Raw genomic sequence first — 14,360 nt, 5'->3', positions numbered from 1 at the left:
GGGTCGACTCAGCCTCAAATAAGTACCTGTTGCGGTGTGTAACCATCGCCACTAGGTAGACAAAGGCGGTCGGGCGTGGTGCTGGCCACCCACCCCCTCGTGTACCGTTCCGGCCTTCATAGGTGCTCGCTAACAGCACTTGTCCCTACAGTCTGTAGCCTATACGGGGGATCTTTGTCTTTGTTTTCTTTGTCTCCCTTCTGCCGTGCGTTGCTGTAAAATGTCAGGTTTTCTGCAAACCTGACACCTATGGCACTCGTTAAAGAGTGCAATGTTTTAAAGCTTGGTTGCAATTGGGAACGACGGGAGGGCGGGCAGTGGGGTAAGAGAGGGGGGGGGGAAGCAAAGTTAATTCAGTAAATGTGTTAAGGGTCTTTCTCTGCGGGAGAATGCAGAGGCTGCGGGCGCGGCTAAATTGATGGGCTTGGGGTGGAGGTAAAATCCTATCTCGCTCATCAATCGCGACGCATGCCTGACCAGATGCGTATCTCTTGGGGGGCCAACATGACGTGATGCTCAGCGTCAACACGGCGATTACCGAAGCCGGCGGTGTCGGAACACTAATGCGCTTAATGAGCGACGATCGGAGCGACATCAAAGCCTGCAGTCGGAGTGCAATTACAGCCTTGTAATTATGCACATTGTCTGTGTGTGTATATATTGGAGATTTGTTTTGTTTAGGCCAATGCGAATTGCTAGACAATATGTGACTTGATGAGATGCATTAATGTTATATTTATATTGCACGATAACGCAATTGGGGCAGTTTTGAAAATGTTGACGTAAATTGGCTAATGACTTCAAAATGGAATTGTTTTGCCTGCAGGCAAACCGCATTTATTTTAACTATTGCTGGATTAGAGGGTTGTAAATTCTTTGTAATGCCATAGAAGGACTTTCGTAGCGAGAGTTCAAGATTTGTTGTGTAACATTACAACATATATCTACATGCCCACAGGCAACAGGCTTTAACTTACAAAAACCGAGCAAAACACTGACAACTTTTCTTTCACAATGTCTCTTCCATTTTGCAAAAAAAATGCAATTCGTAAATACAAGACGCAGAAATGGGTGGTAATTTTTTTTTATCCATTTTTTTGTCTTGTACATATATATTTGGATGCCAACAACACTTCCTATTGCGAAGGTTAAAACCATACAAATACAAATATGTTATGAAATGGCGTCTTCGAAAATATATTTTTTTAAATGAATATGGCTCTCTGCTGAAATATACTTGGGATAGCATTAACGTCATGATTACAGCTCTGAGCCAATGGTGGACCTTCCACTTGACTTTTGTACAAAGTGGTTACTTATTTGATCAAGCCTGGAAAGGACGAAAAGCGCGAGTTGACCCCCCCCCCCCTCCCCACCATGAGATTTTAATGCTCAAACTTAAATTGGAAGCTACACACTTCCCTACAGTGTCACCCAGGCAAATTACACATAGATAATGAGTTGTTGGTATTTGTTGCTTTAATTAAAGTGGTGAATCCTAAAAGTAAAACTAAAATAACAATATACATGTCATTAAATATTGTGGGCTGCACGCTGGCACAGCGAGTAACACGTGTGCCTCACAGCAAAAATGCCTCGGTTCAATCTTTTCTGTGTGGAGTTTGTTTGTTCTCACCCTGTTCTGCATGGGTTTCCTTCAGGTTCTCTGACCCCCCCCCCCCCCCATCATAGCAAAAAATTACCCAATGTAACAGCTATTGTCCATCTTCCTGGTTATTTCGGTAAAGTCACGTAGAAGAGAAATAATAAAATAATGAAAATAAAACATAATTATTATGATTTCCCTTCTACGTGACTTTACCAAAAGAACCAAGAAGATGAATCCCTGCAGTCACGAAAGCTTTAAATCGAAAGCTATTGGCCACATATCCCTATATATACTAATATAAGCGCACAACTTTATCTGTGATGAACGCTGCACTTTCCGTCGTTTTCATGCAGGGGGCGCTGCAAACCTACGCGCCCCCTGCATGAACGACGGAGGCGCAGGGACAGACGTTCGATTACGTTGGAATCGATCTGCAGACGGCGGTCTTCTCGCACGGCCAGCAGCTCTGTGTTGCCTTATCTCGATCCCGCAATCCCAACCAGGTGAAAGTCCGCATCGAACCAAACACCCAGCAAGGCCATCAACTTAACAACGAGAGAAAATTCACACGAAATGTCCTTTTCAATGAAGTCTTCCAGATGTAAAATGATATAAGCTTTTAATTAAGAAATACAATGATATAATTCAAAACATAATACAATTCAAAGATGTGCCATTTTAAAACTTCAAAACGGAGCATCGGGTGCTTGCGTGAATGCGTCGTTCGTGTGCATCGTTGACACTACACATGTGTATCGTTTACAGTACACATGTGTATAATGCTCTTGCAAGCGATGTTGAGCTGTTTATTAATGATGCAGAATAGTTTTCAGCTGAGGCTTTTTCCCAGTCGGCCTCTTTTTTGGTATGGTGTTTTAAAACCACTCTATTTCTGCTCCCCCATTGTTTAAAAGCTAAACAGACACCTTGTGGATGTAGTAATACGAATTTTGTTTTCCCAATCGCTTGGGCTGCATTATTACCAATGTGACCCAGATGATATAAACAATGATTTGTGGTTGCCTCTTAAAAACAAGCACACTTAAAGATGACTCCACATTCAAATTGTCCTCCTATATATTTTTGTATTACTGTGTATTGGAATAGGCAACCACTCACCCAGGCAAACATTTGTTTCACAAGACTGAGTCTGGTGATGAAACTCAAAGCGTTGATACAAGTCCAGAGTTTATCTGCTGTGACAAATGCCGCTGTAATCCATTGGTCCAGATAACTAACAGGCTGACGGACTACAATATACGTGTAATGACGACTTTACACACTTCTCTTGTGGATGGCACTTTATTGAAGACACGCTCACTTGACATCAGACGGAGACCCCCACTGCAACAGCCCCGAGTCTCCCGCGCATCTCCCCCTTATATACCAACCGAGGCCATGGCCCCCTTCTCGATCCTTCTCGCTGACTCTGGACGCTCGCTCCACCAGCAGACTCCACCGTCCTCTTCCGTCACCTGACCACGCTCCCTTCTCGAACATTTCCGTAGCCACCAGTCCCTTCGCACTCAGAGCTGACTCCTTTGTCATTACCTCCCGTGGCCACCAGTCCCTTCGCACTCACAACTGACTCCCCTGTCATTACCTCTCGTGGCCACCAGTCCCTTCGCACTCACAACTGACTCCCCTGTCATTACCTCCCGTGGCCACCACTCCCTTCACACTCACAACTAACTCCCCTGTCATTACTTCCCGTGGCCACTCATGCACTCGTATTGTCGACTGACTTCCCTGTCATTACCTCCCGTGGCCACCGGTCTCTTCGCACTCACAGCTGACTCCCCTGTTATTACCTCTCGTGGCCACCAGTCCCTTCGCACTCACAACTGACTCCCCTGTAATTACTTCCCGTGGCCACTCGTGCACTCGTATTGTCGGCTGACTCCCCTGTCATTACCTCTCGTGGCCACTCGTCCCCTCACACCGCATGCAGGCTCTACTGTCATTACATATGTAATATAAGGTGGAAGTATTTTTTAATGTTTATTATGTGTGCATGTACATGTGTAGGGCTGTTACGGGAGGGCTGTAAGTGCATACGATCCAATGGGTAACAAACACAGTGGGCGGAGTTACGGGAGTACACGGGGGGGGTGCCCGCAGCGACGTCCGCATCAGGCAGCCTGGGGGGTTGTGATCCTGATGGGGGGTATAAAGGGGGAGGACAAAGAGAGCTCGGGGCTCAGTCTGGGAACGAAGGAGGAAGAGTGAAGATCCTCTAGCTAGAGCCCTGGACTCCCCTCGACGCCGCCCTTGTCAGGGCTGCAGAGGAGCGAGCCAGAGGCGTGGTTCCGTGAACCAGGGTTAGACCCTGGGACTCCGGAGACCGTAGCCCGACTCACCAGTGTCGGGCCAGTTAGCCTCCCCTAGCTCGTTAGAGGAGGACTTGGGGATAGGTGAGGTTAGCTAGGGGGTATCCCCAGTTATCCGGGTGAGGGGGCCGCTACCCCCTCTAGTGTTGTCCTGTACCGATAAGCTGAAATAAATATACGTGTGCCTCAACCTGGGTGTCCAGCGTCTTCACCGGTACTTCATCTGGTGTCAGAAGTACTACGGACATGGAAACACGTCAGACAGCTCGAGCCAGAGTACCGGAGGAGGACACTGCTGAAGTCGTTGAGCCCGAGGCGGCTCACCAAGACATGGCGCAGCCGGGGGCCGACGCGTTCCTACCGGGGCATCGGCATGAAGAGGGGCCGCAGCCAGACGCGCTACGGCTGGCTCACGAGAGACTGGCGGAGCTACTGTACGCCGCTGCCGCCACGCTGGAAAACATCACGCGGCTGGGGGCTGGTGGTCCACCACGGGGCGAGGGGAGTCGTCAACCTGAGCGCCTTCCCGCCATTTCTGAAAACTCAAACTTTGAATTTCCCGCCATCGTCACGGCAGCTGCGGTGGGCGTGGCCGGGCTCAACCTTGGGTCCGACACCGCTCTCGCTGGGACAGCTGCGTCATCTCCAGCGGAGGGAGCGTCATCACATCCGCGACAGGCGATTCCATCTGCCATTCGCGCCGACGCACAGCCGAGTCCCGGGGATAGCAGCCTACAGACGTCCAAGGCGAACGCTGCGCTACAACAACGGCTGCCTCCGCTGAAAGAATTTGTTGGTGCAGAGGGCGACTGGGGCGGCTTCCAGCGACGCTTCATCGCCCACCAAGAAATGGCAAGGTGGTCCGACGATGAAGCCCTCTGCGCGCTGCCGGCGCTCCTCGACGCAGACGCGCTCGCCGCCCTCACATCGGCGCCGAAAGAGAAGCGGTCTACTCTGCCGAAGGCACTACAGCTGCTGGCCGGGGTCTATGGACCTTCAGCGGAATGCAGAGAGCGGTTCTACGAGCGCAAGCGGGGTGAGAAGGAGTCGCCCCTGGCATACAGGACGAGCCTCCTAGCGCTGGCTAAGACGGCTTTTCCCCGTATGGACGACGATGGCGTGGACGCGATGGTCACGGAGAAAATACTCCTCCTGGCAGACGACCTGGACATCGCTGTCGTCGCACAGGAGGACGCCGAGATGACCTCTCTTCAGGCGGCGCGCCTCCTTCACGCCAACCTTCTGTCCCTGCGGCGGAAAGCCAGCAGGGCATCGGCAGGGCGTGCGGTGGCTGCAGCCACCCTTCCGACGGAGGAGCTCTTCGCCGTCGACCATCGACGGCAACAGGCGCAAGAAGTACGGTCGGCCCGGGACGGGTCAAGCCGTTTCAACCGCCCGTCGTCTCCACCGGGGCTCCCGCGGTGTTTCAACTGCGGCGTCCGGGGCCACGTCGCCTCGGGGTGCCGCTCTCCTCGACAGCGCGGGACGACGGCTCGACGGGACGCCGGGCCTCCTCCTCCCAAGCTCCAGCAACATGACCCGGCGAGTCGCGGCACCACACATGTTTGGCCAAAGCACCTACCCGTTGCACGCTCTCGCACCACAACAAACGGGGGGCCGATGTCGCGTTGCGAGGGGCCAACGCGGATCACTGCGGGGACTCAAATCGAGCCCAAACAGTGGTCCGTGTTGGCCCATCGCGTGGTAGCCGCGTCGTCAGGGTCGTCGGCCGTAGTCGGACACATTGACGGGGTAGAAGTACGCATCTTGGTCGATACGGGGGCATCGGCGACAATCATTTCGGAATTAATTTACAATATTCTGCCCGTACAAAGCCGGCCTTTACTGCCGGTTAACGTCCCATTCTATGCCGCTAACGGGGGCTCTCTCGGCATCATGGGACAGATTCGAGCGCAAATTTCTATTGGGGACATCAAATTGTCGGGGCCGATTTTCGTTTCCTCCTCGCTGGCGGTTCCGTGCCTGCTGGGGACGGATTTCTTAGGTAAAATGCCCATTCGTATTTTGATCGACCAAGGATGCATTGAGCTTCCATCGGGGCGGCGCATGGCGTTCCTGCCATCCCCTGCGGCGGCTCGGTCGGCGTTCGCGACGGTACCGGCGTTCGTCGTTGAAACTGTTCGTGTGCCGCCGGGAGCTCAAATGCTAGTGCCTCTGAAACTTCGTAAGCCCTTCGCTAAGGGCATAGGGGATCAGGGTGTTTTGCTGGGACCGTCTAGGGCCGGGGTTAATGGGCCTCATTTGATTCCGGCCCAGACCGTCGTAAGAGGGGACGGGGACCCTTTCATCGCGGTCCTAAATGTGGGATCGCAGACGGTGGTGGTTCCTCAAGGGACGGTGCTCGCTCACGCGACGCCAATGCCCTGCGAGGAACCTGTCGCGAACCACGTTGGCACTGCTTCCCGGATGCTCCCACATTCGGACAGCGATGAAGGGTGGATCGACGCGCTTTGTGCGGGATCGACGGACCTGACAAATTCAGAGCGCCAACAGCTTAGAACGCTACTGAGGGAATTTTCCGACGTTTTCAGTCGTGATAAATATGATTTGGGTTGCACTCACCTGCTGCGTCACCATATTGACACGGGTGACAGCGCGCCAATTCGCCAAAATCCGTTTCGGTTAAGTCCCGCCGAAAAGGACCATGTCAAATCGGCTGTTGATGACATGTTAGCCGCCGACATCATTTCTCCCTCCACCAGCCCGTGGGGAGCGCCGATCGTCCTGGTTAAAAAGCAGGACGGCTCGTTGCGGTTTTGCGTGGATTTTCGGCGCCTTAATAAAATTTCGGTTGCCGACGCATACCCGCTCCCACGGATGGACGAATCGCTGGACGCTTTGGCGGGAGCGCGATTCTTCTCCACACTAGATTTACTTTCGGGATTCTGGCAGCTTCCTCTGGACGATGATTCTAAGCCTAAAACTGCTTTCCGTACACCGCACGGCCTGTTCCAATTCAACCGGTTGCCGATGGGCTTACACTCAGCGCCGGCAACTTTCCAGCGATTGATGGAATTGGTTTTGGCTGGATTGCAATGGGAATCGTGCCTGATTTATTTGGATGACGTTATTGTCTTTGGTAAAACTTTTGATGAACATCTCCAGAGGTTGCGGGCGGTTTTCCTAAAGATGCGGGCTGCTAATTTGAAATTTAAGCCCCAAAAATGCCATTTGTTACGCGAGTCGGTGCGTTATTTGGGGCACATCGTAGGGCGCTCGGGTATTGCTACCGATCCCGCCAAAACGCAGTGTGTCAGCTCCTGGCCGACTCCCACCTCGGTGGGAGAGGTCAGGAGTTTTATTGGCTTCGCATCATATTACCGACGCTTCGTCGCTAATTTTGCAACAATTGCCAAACCCCTACACGCGTTAACATCTAAAGGGGTTCGGTTCCACTGGGGTCAGGATGAGGAAGCTGCTTTCTGCTCCCTTCGGGACGCGCTGGTGAAGGCTCCTCCCTTGATTTACCCAGATTTTTCTAGGCCGTTTTTGCTCGACACCGACGCGAGCAACACGGGTATTGGAGGCGTGCTTTCCCAGGTGGTTGACGGCGTGGAACGGGTGGTCGCGTACGGCAGTCGGGTGTTGTCTCCAACGGAGCAAAGATATTGTGTCACCCGTAGGGAACTGTTGGCAATTGTCTATTTCATCCAACAGTATCGCCCATATCTGTACGGTCGGCATTTCACCGTCCGCACAGATCATGCGGCACTGCAGTACGCCCTGAAGGTTCAACAGCCATCGGGACAATTGTCCCGATGGCTGGAGGTCCTCCAGGATTTCAGTTTTGAAACCACTTATCGTAAGGGCGTTCGCCACACCAACGCTGACGCTCTGTCACGGATGCCAACCGCCTCCGAATGCGCATGTCTCCTGGGGTCGGGGCGTTGCAAGCCAGTGGGGGACGTGATGGTTCCGGTCCTGGCGGCGGCCGCCGACGATGAAACGGTAGTCCCCATTGATATCGCCGAACAGGGGAGAGATTCCCTGCTTGGATTGCCCGTTGATGAATGGGGGCGCCTCCAGTTGGAGGATGCCTCCCTCCTCGCGTTGCGTCGTCGCGCCGGGGAGAGGGGGCGTGTGACGGGTCATGCCGACGCATGGGAAACCCATGCGGGCTTGCTTATGCATTGGGACGGGAAATCCCAGCGTCACCGGCTGGTGGTCCCTTCTGGCCTACGAGGTAAGGTGGTGTGGGCTGCTCATGAGCGCCTCCTCCACCTAGGTACCCAGAAAACACTCGCCTTGCTTCAGCTGAATTTTTTTTGGCCGGGTATGACAAGGGATGTTGCTGATCTGTTGGCGGCATGCCCTCAGTGTGCGCAGCGCAAACCACCGGCACGGGAGTCGAACCCGCCCTTACAATCCATCCAGGTCTCCAGAATAAATGAACTGGTCGCACTGGATATTCTGGGGCCATTCCCCGCCACCTCCAGGGGAAATAAATATTTGCTTACTGGGGTCGAATATTTTACGCGCTGGCCTATGGCCTGGCCCCTGGCGAATCAGTCGGCAGCAGCCATCGTCGACGCCTTTGTCCAAGGTTATGTCATGGACAAAGGTGCCCCGGAGCGGTTGTTGACCGACCAGGGTAGAAATTTTTCGGGGAAACTCCTAAAACAAGTCTGTGATCTCCTGGGAACGAAAAAAATTCGAACCTCCCCCTATCACCCGCAAACGGACGGGATGGTCGAGCGTCTGCATCGCACCATCACGTCTATGTTGTCGCAGCAAGTTTCGGACTCACAGGCTGATTGGGACTTACAAATTCAAGGGGTTCTAGCGGCATACAGATTGGCTCCCCATGCTGCGACGGGGTTTTCACCTTTCTTTCTTATGTATGGCCGCGAACCCGACCCACCTGTTCGGGCACAGTTGCAGATCCACGTGCCGCTGGGCAAATCTAAATTGGACGATCACGTTAAATTTAACCTTGACAAACTGACTGAGGCGCGGGATGCGGCGAGGCTAAATTCTGACAGGCGTCAGAAGGCGAACGAGCGCCTCAGACTGGCTCGCGCGCACGTGCTGCAGTGGAAGCCGGGGGACAGGGCATGGCTGCACTGTCCCCAGGTACCACTCGCGACCTCCTCTAAACTCGTACGCCCGTGGCGGGGCCCCGTCGAGGTTATTGAGGTTTTGAGGCCTCAGTGCGTTCGAATCCAATGGGGGAGGCGCCGGTGGTTTGTACACCCCTCTAGGCTGAAGCCGTTTGTTGCGGTGCGGGGGCCCACGCCACGCACGCGAGGCCAAGCATGTGGGGGGTCGACCGACTCGGAGGGTCCGTCGCTGCTCTCGCCTGATGTGTTGCCGGCTGTCCCACCCACAGGTGTACCGGGAATGACGGGCTCACGCCCTGGAACCCCCACAGGTGATGCCGACAGTCGCGCGACTTCAATCGCGACCTCACCTCGAATGGGACAGCCGCCACCGGATGGTCCGCCGTCCGGGGTTGCCCCGTGTGACGGGCCTGCGGCAAGGACGCGCGCTAAAATGCGCAGACTCTTATAATATACAGCAGGAAGAAAAAGAAAAAAAAAAAACTTTTCTTATTTATTTTCCTTCACATGTCATGGTTACTGTATGCTGCGTCGGTGGTGTGCTCCTTGCACACTGAGTGTGTTGTGTTGTGTGGGCGCGGTGTGTGTGTTGTGGGTGCGTTGTGTGTCGTGGGTGTGCTGTGTGTGATGGGGGAGTTCCTGGCTAGTTGTACATACGTGCTTACGGATTTCGTATTTATGCGGGGGGGGGGGGTGCGTCGGACATTCCCTTCGGGGGTATGGTTGTTGTTCTTGTTGTTGTTCTGCTATTTGCATTTTGTTGAAAAAATGAGGCACACACGGGGTCGAGGGGTAATTGTTCCTTTATTTGGAATTGTTGCAGCCGGGACGGCTGCGAGCTGTAATGGGGGGGGTGATGTAGGGCTGTTACGGGAGGGCTGTAAGTGCATACGATCCAATGGGTAACAAACACAGTGGGCGGAGTTACGGGAGTACACGGGGGGGGTGCCCGCAGCGACGTCCGCATCAGGCAGCCTGGGGGGTTGTGATCCTGATGGGGGGTATAAAGGGGGAGGACAAAGAGAGCTCGGGGCTCAGTCTGGGAACGAAGGAGGAAGAGTGAAGATCCTCTAGCTAGAGCCCTGGACTCCCCTCGACGCCGCCCTTGTCAGGGCTGCAGAGGAGCGAGCCAGAGGCGTGGTTCCGTGAACCAGGGTTAGACCCTGGGACTCCGGAGACCGTAGCCCGACTCACCAGTGTCGGGCCAGTTAGCCTCCCCTAGCTCGTTAGAGGAGGACTTGGGGATAGGTGAGGTTAGCTAGGGGGTATCCCCAGTTATCCGGGTGAGGGGGCCGCTACCCCCTCTAGTGTTGTCCTGTACCGATAAGCTGAAATAAATATACGTGTGCCTCAACCTGGGTGTCCAGCGTCTTCACCGGTACTTCACATGCAACAGCCCTTTAGTCAATTCACTGCTGGATGAGTTCAAAGATAAGCATATGCGTGGCTCAATATGAATCGGTGTAAATTGATATAGATAATAAAAGGAAATTAGATGCATTTTACAAACTGCAAATTGTAACAGTGCACATGTGAAATGATTTTTAAAAAGTCGAATTTCGTTCGGTCAGCTTTTCATCCACGGTTGATGTGGATTCGATTGTAAAGTATTGGAACCAAATCCACATCGTGTCGCTTTGTGGACGGTCAAGTAGGGTTGTGCAGTTCACCACTCCTGTAAGTCAAACAATGATTACAATTGCGAGATGGTAATTTCCATTTGATAAGGCGTTATATTGTTTTACATTACAGTTCAGTGATTGATAGCTCCTCTAGAAGCTGCACGGGTGGTGTTAATTTAAAGAAATCGACAAACGCGGATTCTTACACATGCAATGAGAATGTACGCATTACTGTATAAGCTTAAGATGCAATGTTAATCGATGCACCCATGCATTGTTATATCATCCCTATGGTAGACATACATTCTTGGTACAGCATAACTCCAAACTATAAATGTTTTGTAAGCCTGACATTTTAAAGACATACTTCACCACGAAAAGACTAATCTTCATAAAAGTTTACAGCCGTTTGTCCATCCACTGTTTTTGGATGAAATGTATTTGTATCGATTTAAAAGTGCATAACCCACGCAACCGTTTGCATTTGAATTCCGCTCTTGTTGCTGGGGTGTGATCATTGTCATATTAGAACAGCGTTTCTCATGCGCCTCAGACTCATTATATAATTATAGAGACGTTACGTATATGAATAACCTTATTTTGTCACCATGCCTAAAACCCTAAACAAAAGCCACGTGTTCTGTATGGAAACACTAAACTCTGCAGCGCATGCTTGATGCTGGGCTGTTTGTCTAAAAAATGTCAGCATGTTACCACAGGTAGAATATGTACTGATGCAAGTATTAAACACACGTTCGTTTATACAGCGTCATTTATGCCAACAGCTGTACGTTCATTATATATAAGGACCAAATCCCATATACGCGGTTGGCTCCGCACAGCGCGAAAGAAGCCCAACCACAGACACACGGACATGCTAAGCAAATGAAAATCCTACTACCAAAGCGAAATAAAGATTGAATAAACAAATTAAGAAATGTCTTCTTGGTTTTTTCGGTAAAGTCACGTAGAAGGGAAGTAATAAAATAATAAAAATTAAACATAATAAAACAATTCTCACGACGTTTCGGCCACAACGCAAGCAGCCGTCTTCAGGTAAGAAGACAGCTGCTTGCGTTGTGGCCGAAACGTCGTGAGAATTGTTTTATTATGTTTTATTTTTATTATTTTATTACTTCCCTTCTACGTGACTTTACCGAAAAAACCAAGAAGATGAATTCCTGCAGTCACGAAAGCTTTAAATCGAAAATTAAGAAATGGTTCCTTTTGGACCACAAATGTGGAGGTGTCATGTCAAGTACAAGTTGTTGCTTGATTTGCAACACAAACCAATTTTCTGAAGAAGAAAAAAACGAATACATTTTAACATTTGTCCCACGTGACAACTTCATTTGTTTGGCTGTGTCGGGTGGTGGAGGGTTATAGCTCTAAATTACATCATACCTACGCAATCTAGCCCAAACACAACCAATTTAGAATCAGCCCTGCAATTGCGTATTCATGCCAATGCATGCCAATGCATTGGAATGAATAAGCCCGTCAAGAAGATATGTATAACTATTCCGCACTAGAGGTGTGAGTACCCACACTTTACCCCACCACATCTTAAAACGTGTAACCATAATTTAACTAATTGTAATTCTAAAACAATTCCATTTTTATATGAACATTTTTATAAATAATACCGTATGTGCAAAAATGTATCGTTGACTCTTCCTTGGGTTTTTACATAAACATAAACTTGGCTGAACTGCAGTGAAACGAGGCTCATCATTGGTCTGCACGTACAGCATGCTTATTATTCTCATCCTTGCTATTGGTGTTGAGTGCTGAAAAGGTATTGCCTTACCCATCAAAAATGTGCAATAGCAACTTTACAAATGATCAAAGAATGCACCTCTGACACCAACCAAAGCCTCTGCCCTCCAGACTGCACACTCAGCAAATATTTATTGCTCAGCGTGCAAGCGGAAGAAATCGTCTTTTGAACAAAAAAAAATCATAAAACGTACGAAACTAAGATAAAGGATTCAATTTGTAAAGTACAGTATGCCTGGCATGTGTAATTCCAATGCTGGCAAAAGTCCCATTTCTTTTGTTGTAAAGTGTGTGGCTGATTTATTTAGCAGCGCTAATGCGACTGGCACAATACTATTATTCACCGTAAAACTTGAAATGTTATGATACGTAAAAAGGGCTTTTTATTCAAATGTCCAGTATATAAAGAAATACAAAATTTAAATACACTCTAAGTAATTAACTTTTATGGTAAAAATAAAACTCCATTAGTGTATATGTGGCAATACCACGTACTTTTCTGCGTATTTTTATGACTTTTAAATGTTTATAATAGCTAGAGAGAGCTGAGAGAATGGTGGTGGGAAAATTAGTGTGGGGTTTTACGAATATTTGTTATGTGCAGTGCATAGAAGTATTTAACACTTAAAATCATACTTTTCGTTTGCAGTAAATTTGACTGCTGGGTAAAAATTTGATTAAAAAAGATATAGGGAGCCTATTACAAAATGTTGTATTTCAAGGGAAATTTAAATATAACGTCAGCTGTAATGTCGATTATAACATGAATAAATGTTATGCTTTAACACACCTATTTATAGTTCAGCAAATATATGCATCACACTAACATTTAACAAGAATGCTAAATTAGCTAATTTTGTAACGATTGTTTGATGTTTATTTCTAAATTTGTATTGATTAACCATTTTTATACCTGGGAGTTTTATTCATAGGTTTTAGTTAAGGTGTATTGGTTGGTATTATTATTATTGATATCATTATCGCCTCGTATTTGTGTGATTTTTCCAGGATTGCTGCTTTCCTCCCACAAGATATAATGATTGTTATTTCTTAAAGACGTGGAGATTAACACACAAACGAAGCAGTATAACAGGGCGAATGTTGTATATGTATTTCAATTGCAATGTCATTTATATATATCCACTGCTGGACATATTACCACACCCCACTGTGTTGGCCACACTTGGCTGGCAGTATTAACATTTGAAAGTTTTTGTCAGTTATCAAATGTAAAAATTTGAATCAAATGTTACACTCAATATCCAAGTTTGCAGGCACATTCAATGAAATTGAGATGGAAGATAAATACGTTTTTTATCAGCTGCAGAAACACTCTTCAGCATCGCCACTGGAAAAAATAGTTGCTATATGCAGCTAACATTTTGATTGAATAATTTGTCTGTTGGAAATGGACACTGGAAGAATGTGACCATGAGTTTGAGAGCTCCGCGGTTCTAGGCATTTGCCATTGCTAGTGGTTTCTATAGGAGGTCTGGCTTGCTAGCATTGTTGAAGTGTATGGCAGGTGGCTTCGCATGCACTTAAAAATGCGTAAAGGTGGATGGCCTTATTGATATTGTTCTATTTTTCAAATACATTGTGTGGAATCAAATGGGCCATCTAATGTAAAAGCAGTGCATTAGGGTTATGGCTTTAACACAATTCAATATCAGAACAAAAGTGTGCACTTATAAGTAATATTTCAGAAAACATTGTCTTTTATCGCTGAATAGTTTTTCTCGCGAATGCCTTTCGCTCACGCGCACAAAGTATTGAAATGTCTCACCTTTATAAAGCTGAGCTATGTATCACATTCTATGCAATTTCAAAATGTGTAAGGCATGTTTACGGTTCTGTCATTCAATACATTTTTGACCATGATTGACCACGCATGAGGACAGGCTGCACACGAGTTACAATATCAAATCATAAAATATTA

The sequence above is a fragment of the Lampetra fluviatilis genome, chromosome 16, assembly GCF_964198595.1.
Source record: "Lampetra fluviatilis chromosome 16, kcLamFluv1.1, whole genome shotgun sequence".
Taxonomy (NCBI): Eukaryota; Metazoa; Chordata; class Hyperoartia; order Petromyzontiformes; family Petromyzontidae; genus Lampetra; species Lampetra fluviatilis.
This window is presented reverse-complemented; position numbering follows the sequence as displayed.